The sequence below is a fragment of the Canis lupus genome, chromosome X (assembly GCF_011100685.1).
Source record: "Canis lupus familiaris isolate Mischka breed German Shepherd chromosome X, alternate assembly UU_Cfam_GSD_1.0, whole genome shotgun sequence".
Taxonomy (NCBI): Eukaryota; Metazoa; Chordata; class Mammalia; order Carnivora; family Canidae; genus Canis; species Canis lupus.
The window spans coordinates 23178414-23200325 of NC_049260.1; the positions used below are offsets into that span (position 1 = coordinate 23178414).

The following is a 21912-nucleotide window of genomic DNA, read 5'->3' on the forward strand; positions in this document are numbered from 1 at the left end:
CATGGCTTTTTCTTTTTATTTCTTTTGGGATGAATTCCTATATCTTGGCATTTGGTCTAGGTCTCTGTCTTCTTCTCTGTGTTAAGAAAGCCTGTTATGTTTCCTGCCCCTGAGAGTAATGGCTTTATGAAGAGGAAGTCCCACATTGTCCAATGCCTAGTGCCTTAGGAAGTGTCTCTTGTGTGTGCTGTGTGCACTGTACTGCTCTATATGCCAGCTATATCTCTCAGGTCAGTCCTCTGCAGAGTCTCTCCTTGCCTGCAATGGGAAGTTTTTGGACCTTGGTCAGAATGTGGTGAGTTTTAACTAGATGTGTTGTGCTCTGCTCTGCTTGTTAAAAGAGACCTGATGTTATTTCCACAGAGCTGAAGCTTCACAGAACTCTATGGTCAGTGGACATGGTGTGTGTGGGGGGCTTTGTGCTGGTCTTCGGAGGGAGGAGCCTGTTGCACTGGTGCTTAGGCACACTTGCCCAAGAAAAGAAGTACCAACAGAGTGCAGAGGGTCAAAACTTAGTGTAAGCAGGTTAGGCAGCCAGGTTGGCACTGTGCTGTTTACTGAAGTTGATTTATATTGAGGGACAGGGGAGAGAAATGGTACCAGCCATCTCCTTCATCCTTAGAGATGAATATGTCCTAGGTGTTTTTCAGATCACTGCTTTCACACTGTCTGTGTCTGGATTGCATGTTTGCCTGGAAGAACAGGGTATATTCTGGGCTCTATCCCAGCCAGGCCTGCTGAGTTGTAAAACTCCAAACTTTAGGGAACTGGTGTGGTGAGGACTTGTGCCGGTCTTCTGCGGGAGGGTCTCACTGTACATGTTTGACCCAGAAGGGTAGTCACACCAGAGCACAGGAGTGTGCTATCTGGAGCAAAGCAGGCTAAATAACCAGTGTCCAGTTTAGCCATCCTCAGCAAGCGTCTCTGTGCCTATGCCAAGGGGTAGGGGTAGGGAAATGTCACCCACCACACTCCTTTGTCCTAGAAAGGCAATGCCACCTCTCTCAGATGTGCTCCAAGAAGAGGGAACAGTCTCTCCCAGTGTGTCTTAGGTGATCCTCAGATCATGTCGTCTACCCCTGGGCTACCTGCCTGCCCTTTCCACAGGAGGACTATAGGGCCCTCAGGGCTGCATACCAGCCACACTGGAGACCTCTAACACTCCAATCTTGGAGCCAATGGTCACAAAAACTCACAAAAATAAGCCCCTCTTATTTTTTCAGTCAATGACTTTGGGAAGTGTTCTCCTTGTGCACTCCCCTGTGTACTCCTCTCTCTCATCTTTCTTCACAACCAGGGCTTCCTCCCCTCCACAGCACCAGTGATCTGTTTCTGCCTCAAACCATATCTCTGCACCTCCTACCTTCCATGATGTGGCCCCTTCTCTCCCTTTAGTTGTGCAGTTTGTTCTGTCAGTTGTCAGATCGATTTCTTAGGTATTCAGAATGATTTGATAGTTATCTAGCTGTGTTTGAGGGAAGGGGCAAGCCTAGGGTGTTCCTACTTCTCCACCATTTTAACTTCTCCTTTGTATCCCAAGAAGTTTAAAACAGATTCTCCCTCACTGAAGAATAGGGATATCTGTTGGATCTATTAAAAATTTAGTAAATAATGTGCATTAACACTGATTTTTTTTTCTCCAATTGTATCTTGCTACTGAATAAATGATACTATACTGAAAGGACTATTGTCAGTCTGGGAATCCAGTATAGTGTATATGATTTTTTTAATGTATTAATACATTGTATAGCTTTTCTCCATGGGAAAGGTTCAGTGCATTTCATTTTATTTTTAAAAAGTAAGTGATTCCAAGAGAGTTGAGAAATTCTTCCCTAGTATCTACCATCCTACTGGAATTTTACTGGAATTTTAAGTTAAATTCTAAGATTTATTAATTTTATTTTGTTAATGGTCCTGCAAGCAGAAGATGGCTCATTTGTATATGGTTAGGAAAACTGACAAAAAGGCAGAAAAGATCAATTCAAGTGTGAAAAAACATTTGATTTTGGATACCAGATTTGAAGTGAAAGAGTGAAAATACTTCACTGAGTTAAAATTATTCTCCTAAAATTAATATGTCAGATATAATGGTTATATAAGATAATAAATAGATGTAGCATATAGGTTGTTATGTGGGGATTTTTTAAAATATCTATTACTATTTGAAATGCTTAAAATTATATATATATATATAAGGATGAAGTATAAATTAATAAGGTTAGAAACCTATAAATGTTTATTTATATATGCATATTTATATACAAGCACACTTTGTACAGTGATTTAAGATATTTTTGGCAGCCAATGAAAGAAAACACAACTTAAACTGTCCTAAAAAAATAAAGAATTTTATTTCCTCATATAGCTAGCAGTGAAATTGTAAGTGAGGTTTCAGGTTTGGCTTATGCCAACAACTTTTACTTTGTTTTCTTAAAATCATTTGACGTTGGTCAATCCTCTCTTTGTCCTCAGCTTAATAGCAAGGTAGCTGCAGTTCTGGGCTCCACAACAGCATATCACAATTTGCATAGGATAAGAAAAAACTCTTATGTTTCAGCACTCCAAGAGATCTTTTTATCCCTGCCTCCTTCCAACTATCCATTTATGTCACTTGTTCATTTCTGTCCAGTTTCAAATGTGCTAATTAGCTTAAGCCAATCAGGCTTTCACACCGAGACTTGTGGGGTCAGATTCTTCTGAGGTACATGGAATGAAAGTATCAAATGTTTGATGTAAATGAAGATTCTGTTAGGATTCAGGGAGAGGGGAAAGGATGTTGTGAGAATTTCAATACCCACTATAAATGTATACTGCTGTATATTTTAATCAATAATACTTAACATTTTGATGGACAAGTATCTATAATAACCTAAATGATAAAATTATATTTTACATGCTATTCTATCTTATGGCTATGGTTAATTTCTAAATACATCTCATTTTATTACTATTCCATATCTTTTAAAAATGAAAAATTCACTAAATCAAAAAAGGAAATATTTAATTAGAATAAAATGGATTCTAAATCTTTCATGAGTGTATTCTGTGCAGGGAATTCTTGATGATTTCCTGTATTATGGGAGATAATGTCAAGCCCAATTATTTCAAGTCAGGCTGAATCTTTCTACATTAAAAGTGCTGAGATGAAAGCTCTTCAATTTATGGGTATTTTACCTAGAGCATAGGCCTCAGTCTTTGAAATATTTTAAGTGAAGTTCATTTTTCATTATGCATTAAAGTTCTATAAAGTTTCTCATGCAGGGCTTCTAATTTGGTTTGTCTTTACAAGGTGGAAAGTTAAAAAAAAAAATGTGTCGGCTGTTCCTGTTTGTTCTCAAATACATTTCTCTCCTTTTTCATTTTATAGCACATCAGGGCTGACCTCAGGAGAAATATTTCTCCCAGATTCCTGGGTCACCTAGCTTCAACTGTAGTCTGCTGATGGGAGGCATTATCAGAAAAAGGGAGAAAAAGGGTGCTTCTCACTCTCTGCCTACTAATGGGGCATTTTCAGCAGTAGCTGCTTCTCCTCTGTGGCTCTAGTTCTTACAAGAATTGATTCCAACTCCTCCAAGAGACCCTGGATTCTGGGTTTCAGTAACCCCATCTCCTCCCTATATGTCTCCAGCAAAGGCACTGCAGCAGTTTTTGAGATTGCTAATCTCTGAGTTGCCTGATGATCTCCTGTTTGGTTTTGCAGAATTCTATTACCTATGTAATCATTCCCAATATTAAAATCCCTCTGCCTTCAATATGCTGAAGGGTTTATCTTACTAGAATGGAATATAACTGGCTCATAATTAAACAGTTTTATTTAATTTACCTGTACTTAACCCTCTGTTATATGTTTTCTGCTCCTCTACTTCCACACTTGAAATTGCTCTAGCAATATTATTAGTGGCATAAATATCGCTACATCCAATGGACATATTTCACTGTATGTTTCTGCTTTGACACTGCTGACTCTTCACTTTATTAAACTATTTTGTTTATCTCTACAGTGCTAATCTTTATTATTTCTAACTCTCTGATCATCTTGATTTATCTCTTCCATGACCTCCCACCCCTTTACTCAATTTTTAAAAAAAACAATGTTATTTCCTTTTATCTATTTTTATGCTCTACGTGGATAAACCTCCCTAATCTTGAGATTTAAAATACCGTGTATATGCTGATGCTTCTCAAATATATTTCTCCATCACTAATCATATACTGGACTTCAGAAACATATTATCTAGCATTAGCTGGATAATTTCCAAAACTGGACTTATTACCTTCTACTTTCTAGAAACACACACACACACACAGTGCAAACAAAAACCTCAGTAACCCTACTCCTCTTTTATTGCTTACCATAATCCAATTAAACACTGATGATAAAAATGTGGGATTACTGACCACTCTGTCTACAATGAGTCTTGCTTCATGTTATTCATACTCTTGTGTGTTTATCCCCTACCTAGGTAGCCAATCGAATACTGCACAAATGTTTATTTGACTTCAAAGCTAGATCATAAAAAGGTTTGAAGCTTATACATTTTCCTATTTCTTAGATAAGTGTTTGTATGGAAAGCCAGCCACCATTTCATGGAGATAGTCAAGTAACCCTACGGAGGTGTTCACTGGCAGGGGAATTAGTCCTCTTGCCATAGCCAGCAAGAAATAGGCCTCCTTCAACAGCCATGTAAGTCAGCTACCTTGAAGCAGATCCTTCAACCACAGGCCAGCTAACATGCAGCACTAGGTGACATCATGACTACAACCACATGGGAAGACCTGAGCCTAAACCACCTAGGCAAGCTGCTCCAGTATTATGACCCACAGAAACTGTGTGAAATAATAAACATATGTTGTTGTTTCTAGCCACTACGTTTTGGGGTAATTTGCTATGTGGCAATGAATAACCAACACAACTACTCTGTCTCTCTTACTCCTTACTAATCACCAAGTTCTATCAATATCAATACCCAGATATTTATGGAATCCACCCTTTCATCTTCAAATACTATTGTTCTAACTGGGTCCTCATCAACTCTGGCTTGGATATAGTTCTGAAAATGATCTCTTCTTCTAGTATGATGCTTCTCAAATCCATGGCCCATCCCACTTCCTAATTGATTTACTTAGAATTCAAATTAACCATCCGACTTTTATACTTAAAAAACTCCAATGTTTCTTCCTTGTTAATATAAAAGTAAAGTACTTGCCATGACATACAAAAGTCTTAGGTAATCTGAAATTGTTTATTTTCTCTTCCAGCTTTATTTCTTACTATTTTTCAGAATTCATTTTGTACAATAGAAATACTGAATATTTTTAGGCCTTGACACTCAGCAACTATATACCGCTGTACCTTTTCTCCCATGTTTCATCTTCTTGCAAACCCTTCTGTGACTTTTTTCCTGACTAATTCATTATCAACTTTTGAGACCTAACTCAACGATCATTTCCTCCAGGTAAATTTCCATAACTCTTGGAGGTTCAATTAAATATACTACTTTTGTTAACCTATATGACTATTTAAATCCCTCTATTATAGTACTTATCATGTCCTAATTAAATCTTGTAAGCATCTATTTCCCCACTACTGTGTGTGTGTGTGTGTGTGTGTGTGCGTGCAGTGTGGACTTAATGTTAGCATTCCCTTAAAATTTATGTGTTGAAATCCAAACCCCGATGTGATGCTATAAAGAGATGGAGCTTTTGGTAGATGATGAGATTATGAGGGTAAAACCCTCATGAATGGGTCTAGTGCCCTTATAAAACAGATTACAGTGAACTCTCTAGCTCTCTTCCTAACATGTGATGATAAAATGAGAAGCCAGCAGTCTACAACCTGGAAGAGGACCCTCAACAGATCCTGACCATGCTGGCATCTCAAACTCAGACTTCTCTTCTCTAGGACTGTGAGAAACAAATGTTGTTTGAGACATTCAGTATATGGTATTTTTGTTAAAGTAGCCCAAACTGACTAAGATAGTGTGGAAGAACAAATCTTCACATTGGTTTTTTTTTTTTTTATGATAGACAGAGAGAGAGAGAGAGAGAGAGAGAGAGAGAGAGTCAGAGACACAGGCAGAGGGAGAAGCAGGCTCCATGCACCGGGAGCCCGACGTGGGATTCGATCCTGGGTCTCCAGGATTGTGCCCTGGACCAAAGGCAGGCGCCAAACCAATGCGCCACCCAGGGATCCCTCACATTGGTTTTGAATAGAATCTATTGGTTGCATGCTTTCCTTACTTGTAGTTTTCAAGTCTGCAAACTGAACAAACAGACTCAGGGAATTGCAGTTTTCTGAGCAACATAAGTTGTGAGATAGAATAGACAAATTTGCATAGAAATAGAAATAATGTTGGATCAAATGAATAAGCCCAGTGGCGTTATTTTATATGCTAAGTGATCATTTACATTTCTATCAGAAATGTTTAATAAAGTAATAAACAAGTAATATTTCTATGGATAAATTGTTACATTTATAAATCTTGCTCCTTTTTACTACTTATTAATAAGCAAAAGGAGAAATTCTTATAACTAAGACAATAGATTATACATAGTTTGGTCTTACATAGATTTTTGCCACAAAGTCCTTTCTGCGTAGTATTCTGAGTTAAATGAACATATTATCTAAAATTTACTTCTTTATCTTTAAGGAAGTATGAAGCAAAATTCCAGCATTTTGAGTCAAACAATCAATATAACTGTAATTTCCCATTTCTTTTTTTAATATTTTATTTATTTATTCATGAGAGACACAGAGAGAGAGAGGCAGAGACTAGGCAGAGGGAGAAGCAGGCTCCATGCAGGGAGCCCGATGTGGGACTCGATCCCGGGACTCCAGGATCACACCCTGAACTGAAGACAGGTGCTTAACCGCTGAGCCACCCAGGCATCCCAATTTCCCATTTCTTTGTCAGTTTAAAATAAGCAAAGCTTATAATACTTTGTGTCTAAAATGATACACATCTGAATTTCAGGTATCCTGTCCGTTATTTCTGTACATTAAGTATGTAGAAATTGCCCAGCCTATATTAGATACTCATAAATACTGTTTAAACAAGAATGAGTTGGATCAAAAAGGACAATGATATCACTAATATATTAACATATTAGATATGAGTTAATATGAGTAGATTATCACTCATTTAAGGTTTAAGTTCTGATCCAATTATCTTAAAAAATAAACATTAAAGACTAAAATACATTTTAATAAACTGGACACTGTAGCTTACCTAGATTTGAAGCAAATTTTAATAATGTTGATCAGGGTCCTAAACATGGTGATTAGTGACATCAATGTCCACCAGGTGAAAGAAAAAGTGTGGGCAGCCTGGGTGGCTCAGCAGTTTAGCGCTGCCTTCGGCCCAGGGCATGATCCTGGAGACCCAGGATCGAGTCCCACGTCGGGCTCCCTGCATGGAGCCTGCTTCTCCCTCTGCCTGTGTCTCTACTTCTCTGTCTCTCTGTTTCTCATGAATCAATAAATAAAATCTAGAAAGAAGAAAGAAAGAAAGAAAGAAAGAAAGAAAGAAAGAAAGAAAGAAAGAAAGAAAGAAGGAAGGAAGGAAGGAAGGAAGAAAGAGTGTAACTAATCGTATGAAATTCTTTTCCAGGTCAGGGAAAATCTGTATGTAGGCATGATGAGGCCATTCACTTAGAATTATGCCTAAAATATTAAACAGGATTGTTGATCTGTTTATTTTCTATCAGACTTAATATCTTTCTATAATAAGGACAACATTATAGATGTGGATGAAAGAGAAATGAGAGAAGCCTCCAACTGAGAGTAACAGTTGGCAAGAATGGAGAAACCAGAGATGTCAACAACTATGTCAAAAAAACATTGCAACTGGGAGAATTCAGAGAGTAACTTAAACTCTGAAAAATTTAATAATGCCAGGGAATATTATTGATTTCTAAGACAATAGATCAATTTCACAATATTTTCTTTGGCCATCAATAAAAAGTAAATTTAGGATTAGAGTACTCTGTGTTTATAAAGTAATCAAAAATCAAGACTGCAGTGAAAGAGCCTATTTCTAGACAATGATTAAGATTTAATTATGCAATGAGTTTGTTAAAAAAATCAGTTATTTTCCAATTACAGGATGTCAAAAATATAAAACATAACAGTTTAAAATAGATACATAATATACTATATATAAGACAAAAATAAAATATATTCACCTGTGTTTTAAGAATAAAATTTAAATCTGTAAATCATATAACCATATATCAAGATAAAGAATAACTAAAATCCATATCTTTTAACTGAATAGTTGTCATATTTGCTTTACCCCTACTATTTTTTAAAGGTATAAAATATGCACAACTAAAGTTTTACCCTTCATTTAATTCTCATTTCTACCTCTAAAAGTAACCCTTGTGCTGCAGTTGGTATTTACCTATCCCAAGCAAGTTTCAGAAATTTTCATAAGCATGAACATACATATAACCATAATAATCATAATAAAGTTACATTTGTTGAACATAAATCTCTGAGAAGCACTGTTCTGTGTACTTTAAAGGCATTAGTGTATTGAAGGTGTGTAAGTAACTCCTCTTGAGGTAAATTCTATTACTATTATTTTAAAGATGAGGAAGTTAAGGCACAGAGAAAATAAACTTACCTAAAAAGATGACAGGATATACACTCAGAATTAAACCCAATGGTATGTCTCTGCAGCCTGGAAGTTTAACCATTAATTACATTAGTTTTTAAAATTAAAATACTTATTTTGAGATAATTATAGGTTCACATGCAGCTAAGAAACAATACAGAGAGATCCTGGGTATCCTTTATCCAGTTTCCCCCAATGGCAACATTTGTAAATCATTACTTACTGTCTATTAAATAGGATATTGAAACTAATAGAGTCAAAATAAATATGAATAATTTCATCACCACACAGGTCCCTCATGTCATCCTTTATAGCTACCACCCTTTTGTCCCCATCTCATGCAAAAACACTAGTCTCATTTTCCTTTCTATAATTTTGTCATTTCAAGGATGTTATATAAATGGAATAATATACTTTGTAATCTTTGGGGCATTGTTTTTTGTCAATCAGTATAATTCCCTGGAGATCATTCACCTGTTTTGCATATCAATATTTCATCTTTTTATGCTGAATAATATTCTATGATATGGATTACCAGTTTGTTTAATCATTCACCCACTGAATGATAATCTGTTTTTGGTTATTACAAATAAAGCTGTATGAGCAGTCAAGTAGTATACAGGTTTTGGTGTAAATGTAAGTTTTCATTTCTCTGGGATATATTCCCAAGAGCATAGTTGCTGGGTTGTATAGTAATTGCATGTTTAGTTTTCTAAGAAACTGTCAAACTCTTTTCTGCTGCAACATTTTGCATCCGCCTCAGTAATATATGAGTGATCTAGTTTCTCCACATCCTCACCAGCGTTTGGCATTGTTATTATTTTTTTTAACCATTCTGAGAGTTATGTGGTGATATCTCATTGTGGTTTTATGTTTCATTCCCTTAATAGGCTAATGAGGTTGAATATCTTTTATGTGATAATATGCTATCCATATCCTCCAGAGTGAAATGTCACTTTGTATGTTTTGCCCATTTTCTGATTGGATCAGTTGTTTTTTACTGTTGAGTTTTGACAGTTCTTATATATTCTAGATACTACTCCTTCGTTAGATAGCTTATGTGTGAGTGCATGAGCAGAGGGAGGGTCAGAAGGAGAAGCAGACTCCCCGCTGAGTAGGGAGCCAACTTAAGGCTCATCCCAGGACTCTGGGATCATGACCTGAGCTGAAGGCAGATGCTGAACTGACTGAGCCACTCAGGTGTCCCTTTTTTCATTCTCTTAATAAGATTGTTCACAGAGCAATGATATTAATTTTGATAATATCCAATTTATCACTCTTTCCTTTTATAGCTCATGGTTTTGGTCTAAAGTCTAAGAAGTATTTGTCTAACCCTAGATTCCAAAGATTTTTCTCCTATTTCTTTTTTTTTTTACAAAAAGTTTTAATGTTTTCATTAAACATTTAAGTATGTGATGTTTTAAGGTTAATTTTTCTATAAGGTGTAATGTTTATTCAAGATTCTTTGTTGTTGCTTTGCCTAAGGATGTCCAATTGTTGTAGCACTATTTGTTGAAAAGGTTACACTTCCTCCATTGAATTGCTTTTGCACCTTTGTAAAAATCAATTGGGCATATTATTAGTCTTACCTCTGCATTTTCTATTCTTTTCCTCTGCTAATACAACACTGTCTTGATAACTATAGTTATATAGTGGGACTTAATATTAGGAAGAAAGATTTCTCTCACTTTATTCTTTTTCATTGTCTTAGCTATTCTAAGGGCTCTTCCTTCCTACATAAATTTTAGAATAAGCTTTTCTATCTACAAAAAAAAAAACTTGCTGGGATTTTTATAGTCATTACAGTAAACCTATAGATCAATTAGGGGAGAATCGACATCTCTACTACATTGAATCTTTCAATCCATGAAAAGTTTATATTCCTATTCAATACAGTCTTCTTTGGTTTATTTCATCAGTATTTTTTAAGGTATTGCAATTATTTTGTAAAGACAATGATCATTGCTTCCCTCTATCTCATCTGAAAACCCTCAGTGTCCTGTGTGATTGGTCACTGCAATCACCATGCTAAATAGAAACTATAGCAGCACCAACTATAACTGGCTATTGCTAAACCTTGAAAAGAGAACATGTTTCATAAGGTTGCACACACACACACACAGATACATTACGCTAAAAAATATTCAAACATCTATTAAGGGAATCAGGGCCATTATGAAACACACAAATATTCTTCCATTCACTCAGTGCCTCTGTTAGATCTACATGAACACACTACATCTCAATCTTTTAGGGCATGCATAGGAGAAACAGTGGGACACACACATCTTTAAAATAGTTGAGAAAGGCAGGAAGAGCGGCAGACGAAGTAAGACTGTACTGGGAAGCCACAAACCAAGAAACCCAGATGGAAGTGTATTATTTATCTGTTGCTCTTTTTGAAAAATGAAGTGGAGAAAATCTGTAGATTTGTGGACAACAGTCAAGACATTTTTGTCTAGTATGCTGAACAGGAAAGAAAGGATGAAAAAGTGAGACTCTCAAGCATCAGAAATCCCTTCAAATTCTAGGTAAATGCAAACATGAACCCTATCATGGACGGGTGCTCCTCTCCACCAAAGAAGAAAAATGATAGAAAATAACTGAAAGAAAACCAGGAGAGAGATTCAGGGGTTAGTAACATTCTCAGAGTGAAGACGACACTGACAAGAAGAGATCACAGAGGTGACAGTGAAACTGGTATTTTGTCCACCCTGGCATCCTGAGGCTGTTGACCAGAATGGAAGTAGATTTCTCACAGGAATTTTCAACGTACATATTTGTTAGAATTATACCTAAATACCACATTTTCTTTGTAATTATAAATGGTATTGTATTTTTAATTTCATTTCCATCTTCATGGCTAATCTATGGATATACAATTGATTTTTGTGCGTTAATTTTGTATCCTACAAATTGCTAATCTCATTTATTAGTTCTAGGTTTTTACTTTGTTTTTTCTTTTAGATACTTTGGTATTTTCTATATAGACAAGCATGTCATCTGCAAATAGTGACAACTCCATTTCTTCCTTTCCAACCAATCTGATACCTTTTATTTCTTCTTCTCCTTCTCCTCCTTCTCCTTCCTTCTCCTTCTCCTTCTCCTTCTCCTTCTCCTTCTCCTTCTCCTTCTTCTTCCTCTTCTCCTCCTCACCTTATTTCAGGGACTAGAATGCCTAATACTAAGTTGAATAAAAGTAGTGAGAATGGGCATCCTTGTCTTGATCCCGATATGAGGATGAAACACTGTTTTTCAATGATAAGTATGATGTTAGCTATAGGTTCTGTGTAGATGTTCTTTATCAAATTGAAGAAGTTCCACTTTATTTTCAGGTTGCTGAAGAGTTTTTGTCATGAATAAGATGTTGGATTTTGTCATATCCTCTCTATGTGTCAATTGATATGATGATATATTTATTCTTTAGCCTATTCATATGGTAGGTTACATTGATTTTCAAATGTTGAACCAAAGTAGTTACATCAATATGCATGTTCATTAATATTCTTAACCAATACTAGGCCTTCCATATTTTATATTTTGGGCCTTCAGAGGGGAGTTAAATAGTATTTAGTTATATTAATTTTCATTTTCTAAATTTCTAGTGAGAATATATTTTTATGTTAAATTCAAGTTTCCTGTTTTGTGACATTCCTGTCCATATCTTTACTTGTATTAGGTCTTTATTAATGATTTATAGAAATCATTTGCTTTGGTATACTTAACATATATATATATGATAAGTTTTGCAGATAATATCTATTGTACATGATATCATACCTTATGAATTCTGCTATAACTGGCAATTATTTAAGCACTGTATTTCTGAGATTCATCCATATTGGATCACGCGGCTTAATTTCACCTTTCACATTTTATGAAAAGAACACATTTTACCTTCCGATTACTTTGTTGACATTTACATTAAGATTGTTTTCATTTTGTCCATTTTATACATATTTTTCTGCATGTGTTTTTGGGCATATTTGTAACAGTTCCTCTAAGAGAAAAATAATTGACCTACAGGCTGTAGGCATTGTAATAGAATACTAAGATGCCTCCCTAGATTTGCATCCCCTGGTATACACATACCTTTTTCCAGTTGCTCAATAAAACGCTAATCTAGGTATTGCTGTGAAGAGATTTTGCATTTGTCGAATAGCCTTAAAATCACTTGACCAAGTGTTCTCATGGAAATCAGTCAATTGAGCATGGTATAATTGACCGTAGCCACTACAATTTCTACCTGGGGAGTAGTAATTCTAAATTTTCTGTCTCCTCATCTTTACTGTATCAGCCATTCCAATCATTGTATTAGTCCTTAATCTCTCCTTAATAAAAGGGCATTTTGTTTTTCTGACTAATTATGACTGAAACACATTTCCTTGCAGTATTTGTTTTCTAAATTTTCATAAGTGTCTCATTCTTCCTCTAGATATGATGTGGCTCTGTGTATTTCCATTATTACAGAAAGAATAATTTTCCATTTCCTTTATCTCTTTCTTGCACATCATATGCCATCTATTTTTAAACTGATAGCATACAAACAAAAAAAAAACAGCATATACTTCAGAGATGTAGAAATAAAATGATTTTGAGAATAATTCGCTAGATACCACTCATATTGTTAGTAAAATGACATAGTGCCTAATGCCATGGAACATAACAGTTTTCCTCACCATAAACCCTTACATGTAGTCTTAATAATACTGGAAACTGAGAGAGAACTTTAATAACCTTGCAGGGATATTACATTTAAAGTACACCTGATTCTTTATTTAAAAAAATTCTTCTGTAAAGCTATTCTTTCTTTCTTCTTTTATGAATTCTTTCTCCTTTTTCTTCTCCTTCTCTTCTTTTTCTTCATATCACCTTCCTTTTCTTCTTACATGTCACATCTCAGTCATACAAACATGAAGAAAGAAGGCACCTGTAACCTTGGGATATATATCTGCAATATAATTTAGCCTAGCAAAGAAGGCTCCTCTCAATATTCTTTGGTTGCAAATTCTGTTTACCAGGGAGGAGACAAATAAATGTGCCATAGAGCCAATGAGCTACATGAGAGAAACAAGTTGAAACTCTTGCAACATCCCTTTTGAGGTCAAACATTATGAGAAACTCAGTGATGTTCTGTGATGCTTATAGATAAGAATTGCTGGCAGGAAAGGCCACCAGGCACAAGGTCATAGGTGCCATGTAGGAAGGGGTAAAGGAGCTGAAGATTTAGACTCTATATTAGGAGAAGGACTGTTCAACTCAAGAAACAGAAATTAAGCTCCTGCTGACATACACGTCTGGGGATTTGAGCATGTGATTTGACTTGAAATTTAAGAAGCAGATAACACCTGATCCATAAACTTAAAAAAAAAAAACACTGCATGTAAAGTACCTTTATAGTTTTTGACAGAAAGTGGCTACTCAGTAAGTGTCCGTTATTTATCCTACAATTCCTCCTTCATCTACAGTAGGGGAACAAAATAGAATCAGTGTCATTTGTTTGATTGGAAAATTAACACATAATGTATTACTGGTTTCGGAGATAAAGGTCAGCGATTCATCAATCTTCTATAATACCCAGTGCTCATTCTATCACATGCCCTCCTTAATGTCCATCACCCAGTTTTGCAGATTTCTTTTGGGCTTCTAGTCACTGCAAAGCACAAACTCCTAATTGATCCCCCCTCCAACTCTGACAAGTCCTCTTATCATTATGATTACAACTTTTCTATAAAATTGCTATAATTTAAGCAACTGTGTATCTTACAGCTATTTTCTGTCCTCACAACATAAGCAATGACTTCCTGAACCTGATCAACATTTATTGATTCAAATATTTGGGGTCTTCTAACAGCAGTAAAATAAAATTATTCTTAATTATATCAGTCCCAGAGTTTGGGAATTATATCCCATTATAAATGTACTTTATGGAATTTGAATAATCTAATCATCAAAATATGTATATATTAGGATTTCTAAATTCTTGTAACACTAATAAATGTTAACACTGTGGGAAATACTTCATTTTCTGACAATTTTTATTAATAGCCTCAGTCTGTGTGTGCATCATAGTAGTATACTTAATCAAGCCAAACTTTTTTATCCAAATAAATGAGGAAAATAATTAGGCCAACTCTTTTGCTCAGTAAATATACACTCATTTCAAAAAATTATTCATGGGATTCCCATATTATGCATGAGGCCAACAACATCAATGATAAAACTGGTACTATTTTTGAAATGGCAGTTATATAAACATTTTTCCACATTTTCTTAAAAATAGCTTACCCTTTAAAGATTCAAGACACATATTTTATTTCAAACAGCATGATTTACTACTGTAACAATTTGCTCTATAATTCCTTGCCTATTACCTCAAAACTTGAATTCTTAATTTTTTAAAAAAATGTATTTATTCATGAGACACACACACACACACAGAGGCAGAGACACATGCAGAGGGAGAAGCAGGCTCCCTGCAGGGAGCCCGACATGGGACTCAATCCTGGGACTCCAGGATCACGCCCTGGGCCGAAGGCAGGCGCTAAACTGCTGAGCCACCCAGGGATCCCGAATTCTTAATTTTATATAAACTCCTCACACTTAGGGACGCTCTCAGTCTGTGTCTCTCACGAATAAATAAATAAATCTTTTAAAAAAATTTTAAAGGTTCACACTTTTCACAATCCTTACTCCCTCTCCAAGAATCAGCATTCTTGGTCTTTGGGTTGTTTTAAAGTAAAAATTGTATATATTTAAGATATACAACATGTTGTTTTGATACAGATACACATAGTGAATGATTGCTACAATCTAATTAACATATTAAGCGTTCTTGTTTTTATTTAGAAGCATCACAATTTTCAAAATAGTATTCTTCAACTTACTATAGAGTAAAACCTCCTTTTGGCTTAAGTTATAGGTATTTTACTCCCTCATATTTTGTTCTGAAAATGGAGGAACAATTAATTTCAAATCTAAAACATATTTATAAATATTATACAAGAAATTTAAAATCTTTTGAATAGAACTGTAGTATGCTTTATACAATTTTATTAATAATCCCTTGCAAATAAAGGCATTTTGGTAGTTGTTAAACTGAATATTCTCCTTATTATCATATGTAGCTCTACATATAAGATGAGCCCCCAACAAACCACAGACGCATCCTGGTACACTCAATGGGAATAAATGCAATGAAATGTTTGCTTGAGTCATTAGTAAACACATGCTGATTTGTTTACAAAAACTGTCAAATGTTGTATTAAAAAAACCATGAAAGGTATTTTATATTTTAGCTTAAAAATAAAAATAAAGTCACTAGTACATTGATAAGTGGTAGTCTGTATAATCAATTCTGATTTGGCAGACTAGGGTAGAAATTTTTAGATTGAGAAATATCTGACTAAAATTTAATATGTACTGTGTATTCTGGAAAGCAGTTATTATATATTATATAATATATAATATATATTGTCGGCCTTCATTATAAATATAAGTTACTGTAGCACAGACTACATCGGTAAGATTATAAAGAAATATTTATCTAGCTATGTTCACAATATTGCCACAATCTAAACACTGATAGCATTTCATATTACTCCACGCTAAATCAAAGATGAAGTACCTGGCTAGACACACCTATGTACAATTAAATGAGAACATTCAGAATGAATGAGCATTATTGTCGAAGTTCACACAGTTTAAATAAGCTAGACCAAAAACTAGAACTCACATCTGAGTCCAGTCTCAGAATTCTAAGACTGGTTATATATGACTATTGCTTCTAGAATATCTGTATCCATATATGATGTCCTCTTCCCTAGTTGCTGCCCTCCATATCCCTACTGAGCTAACTTCCTTTCATTTGAGGTAGGAAATGTAATTCTGACCCTTGAATTTAGAGGAGATTTTTATTTCTATTCTTGTTTCACAGAAGTGAGATTTAAGAATGCTATTTAAATACTTGTCAAATTAAACATGCCAAAATGATATGAAGTTAGAAACTCTTTAAATGGGTGGTAATTCCAAGTAATCAAACACATTAGGAAATACAGATGAGGTCATTTTGCAAAGGTAAAAGTGTGAGAATTTAAAGTATAGAATTTTAAAATTAATCTTTTCTTGTGTCTGTAATATAATTAGTTTTCTTCCTTTTTTCACTGTACTATTTTCTCTCTACCCCTCATTTCACAGTCATATATTCAGATATCTAGTCCAGGGGACATGTCAATGAGTCTCCTTAATTGAGCCAGGTGGTCTTAGAGGCAGACTCTCTGAGGAAGTAGCCAGAATTCCAACAGGAATGATCAAGTTTAAAGGTAATGCTTATGTGGATGCTCCTTAAAGTCCCAGAGGTCATTTGGCAATGCACATTGTTTAAAGACACTTGGTTGTCATAAATAGAGTAGAGGTGCTTCTGTCATTTAGGAGTAAAGGCCAGGCTTACTGCTAAACATCTTCTCTATGTACAACACCCACCTCTCCCTCTTCCATACAGTGTATATACAACAAAGAATTATCTAGCCCAAAGTGTTAATAGCACAGAGATTGAGACTCTGACTTAGGTAGACATGGATCTCATTTTCTACGAGGAGGATCTTGTAAAAAGCTTTGTACAGTTAACCCTGTAGGAAGCTCTAACCCATTGGCAATGAGATGATTTATGATTGATATGATCAATCATATGGTACACTGTCCAATATAGTAGCTACTAGCCACATGTAATTGTTTATATTTAAATTAAATTTGTCATAGAATAAAGTTAAATTTTCAGTTCTTTGGTCACACTTGCCAGATTCTGAGTGCTCAACAACCAAATGTAGCTAGAGGTTACTTTACTGGAACATTTCCAACTGCAGAAAATTCTGCTGCATAGTGCTAGACTCCACAATGAAAACAAAATACATGGTAGGCAAAGTGATAATCTCACATGTGGGGGTAAATAGAGGTGGGAAATGTTATCTATTCTGAAGTTTGTATTTTTACTTTTAATGATCAATCATGCACCTACCACAATATCTAGAGAGGTTAAGAAATTCACCATGATGACCAGAAATAAAATAAGAATAAAGTTTTCTTGAGCATGATGGAGGCCAAATTCTAGAATTTAAACTGTATACAAATTAACATGCACATATATATTGTGTTCCTATAACAAGTGTATCATAGATTTTGAACATCAATTTCTACTTCCTATTTCCTTCTTATCAGTGAAATAGGGTAATAGTTAAGCAGTTGGTTTCCTCTTCTGAGTGTCATAAGCTTCTTTGGGTTCACTTCATGTAATTTGTGCTAGGTTATATATCTCTACTTCATAGTTCTGATGGTGTAAACCCCACTGGGCTTTTAAGAATAGACTGCAATCATAAGTCTGTGCAATTTCCCTCCAATAAATTATTGCATCCCTCTGACATGTTTGGTTTAACCCTAATTGTGGTCGTTAGCACAGCTGCAATATCTGATCTTATTCTGTATAAAATTAGGGAGAAACAGCATTCACTGTGCTGTTAAAGGAAAACTGCATCAGGCCAGTTAAACAGGCAAAGGAAAATATATTCAAGACTATTGTAATATGGGAGAGAGACTATTGCAATAGGTGAGAGAGACTGAACTCAGCTTTACTGAAACAAAAGGCAGGAAGATTTTAAAGACTGAGGTGAGCTAATGAAAAAAACTGAAGGACAATCATAGGAAGTGGGTCAATGTGATTAGGAAATCTATTTGCTAACTGCTGGTTACATATGTCAGTTTCCAACTATCACAGAGAGTCTGGGACACAGGGGTGCTTTCTTGATGATTACATTTCAAAAGGATGGCTCCCCTGTCCTTAAGAAAGACACTCCTGGGTTGTAAAAAATTTACATCTCAAAGAAGCAGAGAAAAAATTTACAATTGCAAGTTTCCTGAAGTAAAAGTTCTACAAAAAGAAAATCAGGGGCCTACAATCAGGAAGAAGCCTGTCTAAAGCTTAGTCAAACTGAGGGGAATATTAAGGTCATCTTGGTCTGCACCAGTGTACTATGACACTTTAAGCCTGAATTGCTGGGAAGAATAATTTCTGATTTGAGTTTCAGTAAAAAAAAAAAAAAAAAAGGAATATTCCATTAAGCAATATCATGCTTTCCTCGCTTAATCCAATTACACATTTTATACTCTGAGGTTTAGAATATTGTGCCTTTTTGTTTTATTTTGTTCTGCTTTGAGGTTCACAATGTAAAGAAACCCAATAGTGATTAATGGAAAGAACGTGTAAAGTAGTAAGGGCAATTGTACTTAATTAATTGTACTTGATCGTCAACAAAATTAGGACAAGATTCATTCATTTTCAGATTTTCTAAGAAGAGCATTTTCTGGATGCATAGGTATATAATAGTAATTCAAATTTGAGGACAAAATCTCCACTTCAGAAGCTCACAATAAACTTGGGGAAGAGAAGTAAAGTTGCAGAGAACTCTGCACCACACTAAAACTTAAAGAAGGGAAAGATCTATATCTAGAAACTGAATGCTCTTTTTCATTTTCTTTGGAATATAATATATAGAATTCATAGAGTACCTCAGTAAATCTTTGAATCAGAAGGTCACAGGGTAGGAGAGATGAATTCCTAGACAAGTTGGTCATCTCAAAGAGAATTTGCATGGAGCAGACAAGCAGGGTTTCCTTGTCTCTAAGCAATAGTTTCATTTTAACCTCATATGACTATAGCATTACTCTTCTGTTACACCCAATAATATGAGTTCTAGGTTCTCCATCTCCAGAAAAAGACACATCTCCTAGTTTCATTTGCTCAAAACATTCTGCATTTAAAAGCATTGATCACAACTACAACTTTTTAATTATTTGCATAATTATTTATTTGAAAAATTACTTGCCCTAGTAGCCTGTGAACTCCACAAGAGCATGGATGCTCAGTTTTCTGTTCCATTTCCATGTCTGTAGCTTCTAGCTTAGCACACAACTACAAGTGAGTATTCCATGATTAGCATTGTGTCTGATCTCCTTGCTTCCTAAGTACTGAGAGGTAAATTTATTTTCCTCTTCAATATATTTTTGAAAAACATTTTCTGAAATGTACTTTTTAAATTTAAAATAATATTACATATTCAAAATAATCCAACATCAGGGTGGATCACTTTATAAGTAGTGAGCATGCATTTTTCTCCATATATATTATTAATAGAGATCCCACATTACTTTAAAATATCTTATAGATAAAGGTGGTATAACCTAAATGTATCATATCAGTTTTAAAGAATGTTCAAAAGTATGTGGCCAAGAGAGTTGGTGTGTGTCTCCATTGATGGCCTGAAACAAATTTTAAATTAAAAAAATAATGCTGTAATTATGGAAAACAAAGAATTCACATGAGACACATTAAGAAAAATAAGATTATCTTTTTAAAATGTAACTAAAGTGTACTGTATGCCTAAGATATCTTAGACACTTTATATATTGTATTTAATAAAGTAAAGGGAAATTATTTGCTGAGGAAACATTACCCTAAGAAGAATGCCCAGCAAATATTAACAATAGAATGGAAAAATGACCATTTAAACCTCATCCCCAAAACCTAACTCCAGGATTTAAGTTTGAAGTGGATGATTTTCCCAACTGAGATTCTTCAGGTATTTATTAGTAAGCCTGATCTGACTGTTTTTAATTCATTTTCATACTCAACAAGAACTAGTCTTTGGGAGTTCTATAGTACATAATATCTTATAATATCACTCTCAACATTTTTAAGTATTTTACATGCCAACCATGTATTTATACTAAGGGCTAAAAAATGATGATAGAAAGAATGAATGAGGGCAGCCCCAGTGGCGCTGCGGTTTAGCGCCGCCTGCAGCCCAAGGTGTGATCCTGGAGACCCGGGATCCAGTCCCACTTCAGGCTCCCTGCATGGAGCCTGCTTCTCCCTCTACCTGTGTCTCTGCATCTCTCTCTCTCTCTGTGTTTCTCATGAATAAATAAATAAAATCTTAAAAAAAAAAGAAAGAATGAATTATTCTTTAACTTTGCTCTTTTCCCTATGGGCATGTTATATTATGACAATGTTCAAATATGCATCAAATCTTATAATCCTGTGTTATTTATCTGTAAATGTTTTGGAGTTAATTTTAATACTTTAAAAAAGCATTTCAAATAAAATTTTATGTATTTAATTTTCTGATATACAGTCACAGAGTTTTGACCTAAAAAGTATTCCTGAAAATCTTCATATAAAAAAGTGATTTTAAAAAAACTGTTTCTCATGCAGAAAATATTGTCCTCAAAACTACTTTTTCCAGCTTTATTGAGATATAATTAACCATATAACATTATGTAAGCTTACGGTGTACAATGTGATGATTTGATATATATATATATTTTATTTATATATTGCAATATAATGACCACAATAAGGTTAGTTAACATATCCTTCACCTCACATAATTACCATTTTCAAAACTATTTTATATAGTCAATTACTTTTCCAATCATTCATATATGCATACATACATACACACATATCTATATGTATGTATGTATGTATGCATGTATACACATATATTCTTTCTGAAAAGTCCTACTTTTGGCTAAATAATATTTACTACTGCATATTGCATTGTATGTTGGGTTAATTTTTTCTAAGATAAAAATTGTTAACACTTTGTTCTTAATAAATAGATAGTATGTTAATTTGAAGTTTTAAAGGAAACCATGATATTCTTATATTTACCAACCATCGATATCTCTCTACTTTCTTCCCTCCTCCCTCCCTCCTTCCCTCCCTCCCTCTCTTTTCCTACACCCTCCTCTCTTTGCTTCTGGCTGAAATATGAATATATTGTCTTAATAGCCCTATATCCAGATGTCTAGGACTTTCAGCCAACTTCCAAAAGCTTTGCATTTTTCTTATTCTCTAAAATTTTTCTATTATCACTTTGATTATTATATTTGCTTACTATATATCATTAAGTGTCTGTCATAGGTTCAGGGCTCAGCAAACTACCTCCCATTGAACAAATGCATCCCACCAACTGTTTTGTTTAATAAAATTTTACAGGCACACAGTATATTATATTTGGCTGATTTTATACTATAACAACAAAGTTGAATAGCTGTGACATAGCTGTGACAAACATGTGACTTGTAGGGCCTAAAGTATTTACTATCTGGCCCTTTGCAGCAAAAGTTTGCTGTCTCCTGTCTATTGCCTGCTATACAACAGGAGCTGAATATATATGTATATGCTAACTACATCAATAAATGGATAGATGGATAAATCACAAATGGCATAAAGATGCAG

General features: G+C 34.7%; 1 long non-coding RNA gene across 1 annotated transcript in view; it reads right to left on the minus strand.

The window, feature by feature from the left end:
• Positions 1 to 2302: 2302 nt before the first annotated feature.
• The window catches only part of LOC111094972, a 30744-nt gene continuing 11134 nt past the window's right edge, over positions 2303 to 21912 (minus strand). The window contains exons 3-4 of the long non-coding RNA XR_005385932.1: positions 8628 to 8684; positions 2303 to 2745 (exon numbers count right to left, since the gene is read on the minus strand). This is a non-coding gene — a long non-coding RNA (uncharacterized LOC111094972). The remainder of the gene's footprint in view (positions 2746 to 8627; positions 8685 to 21912) is intronic.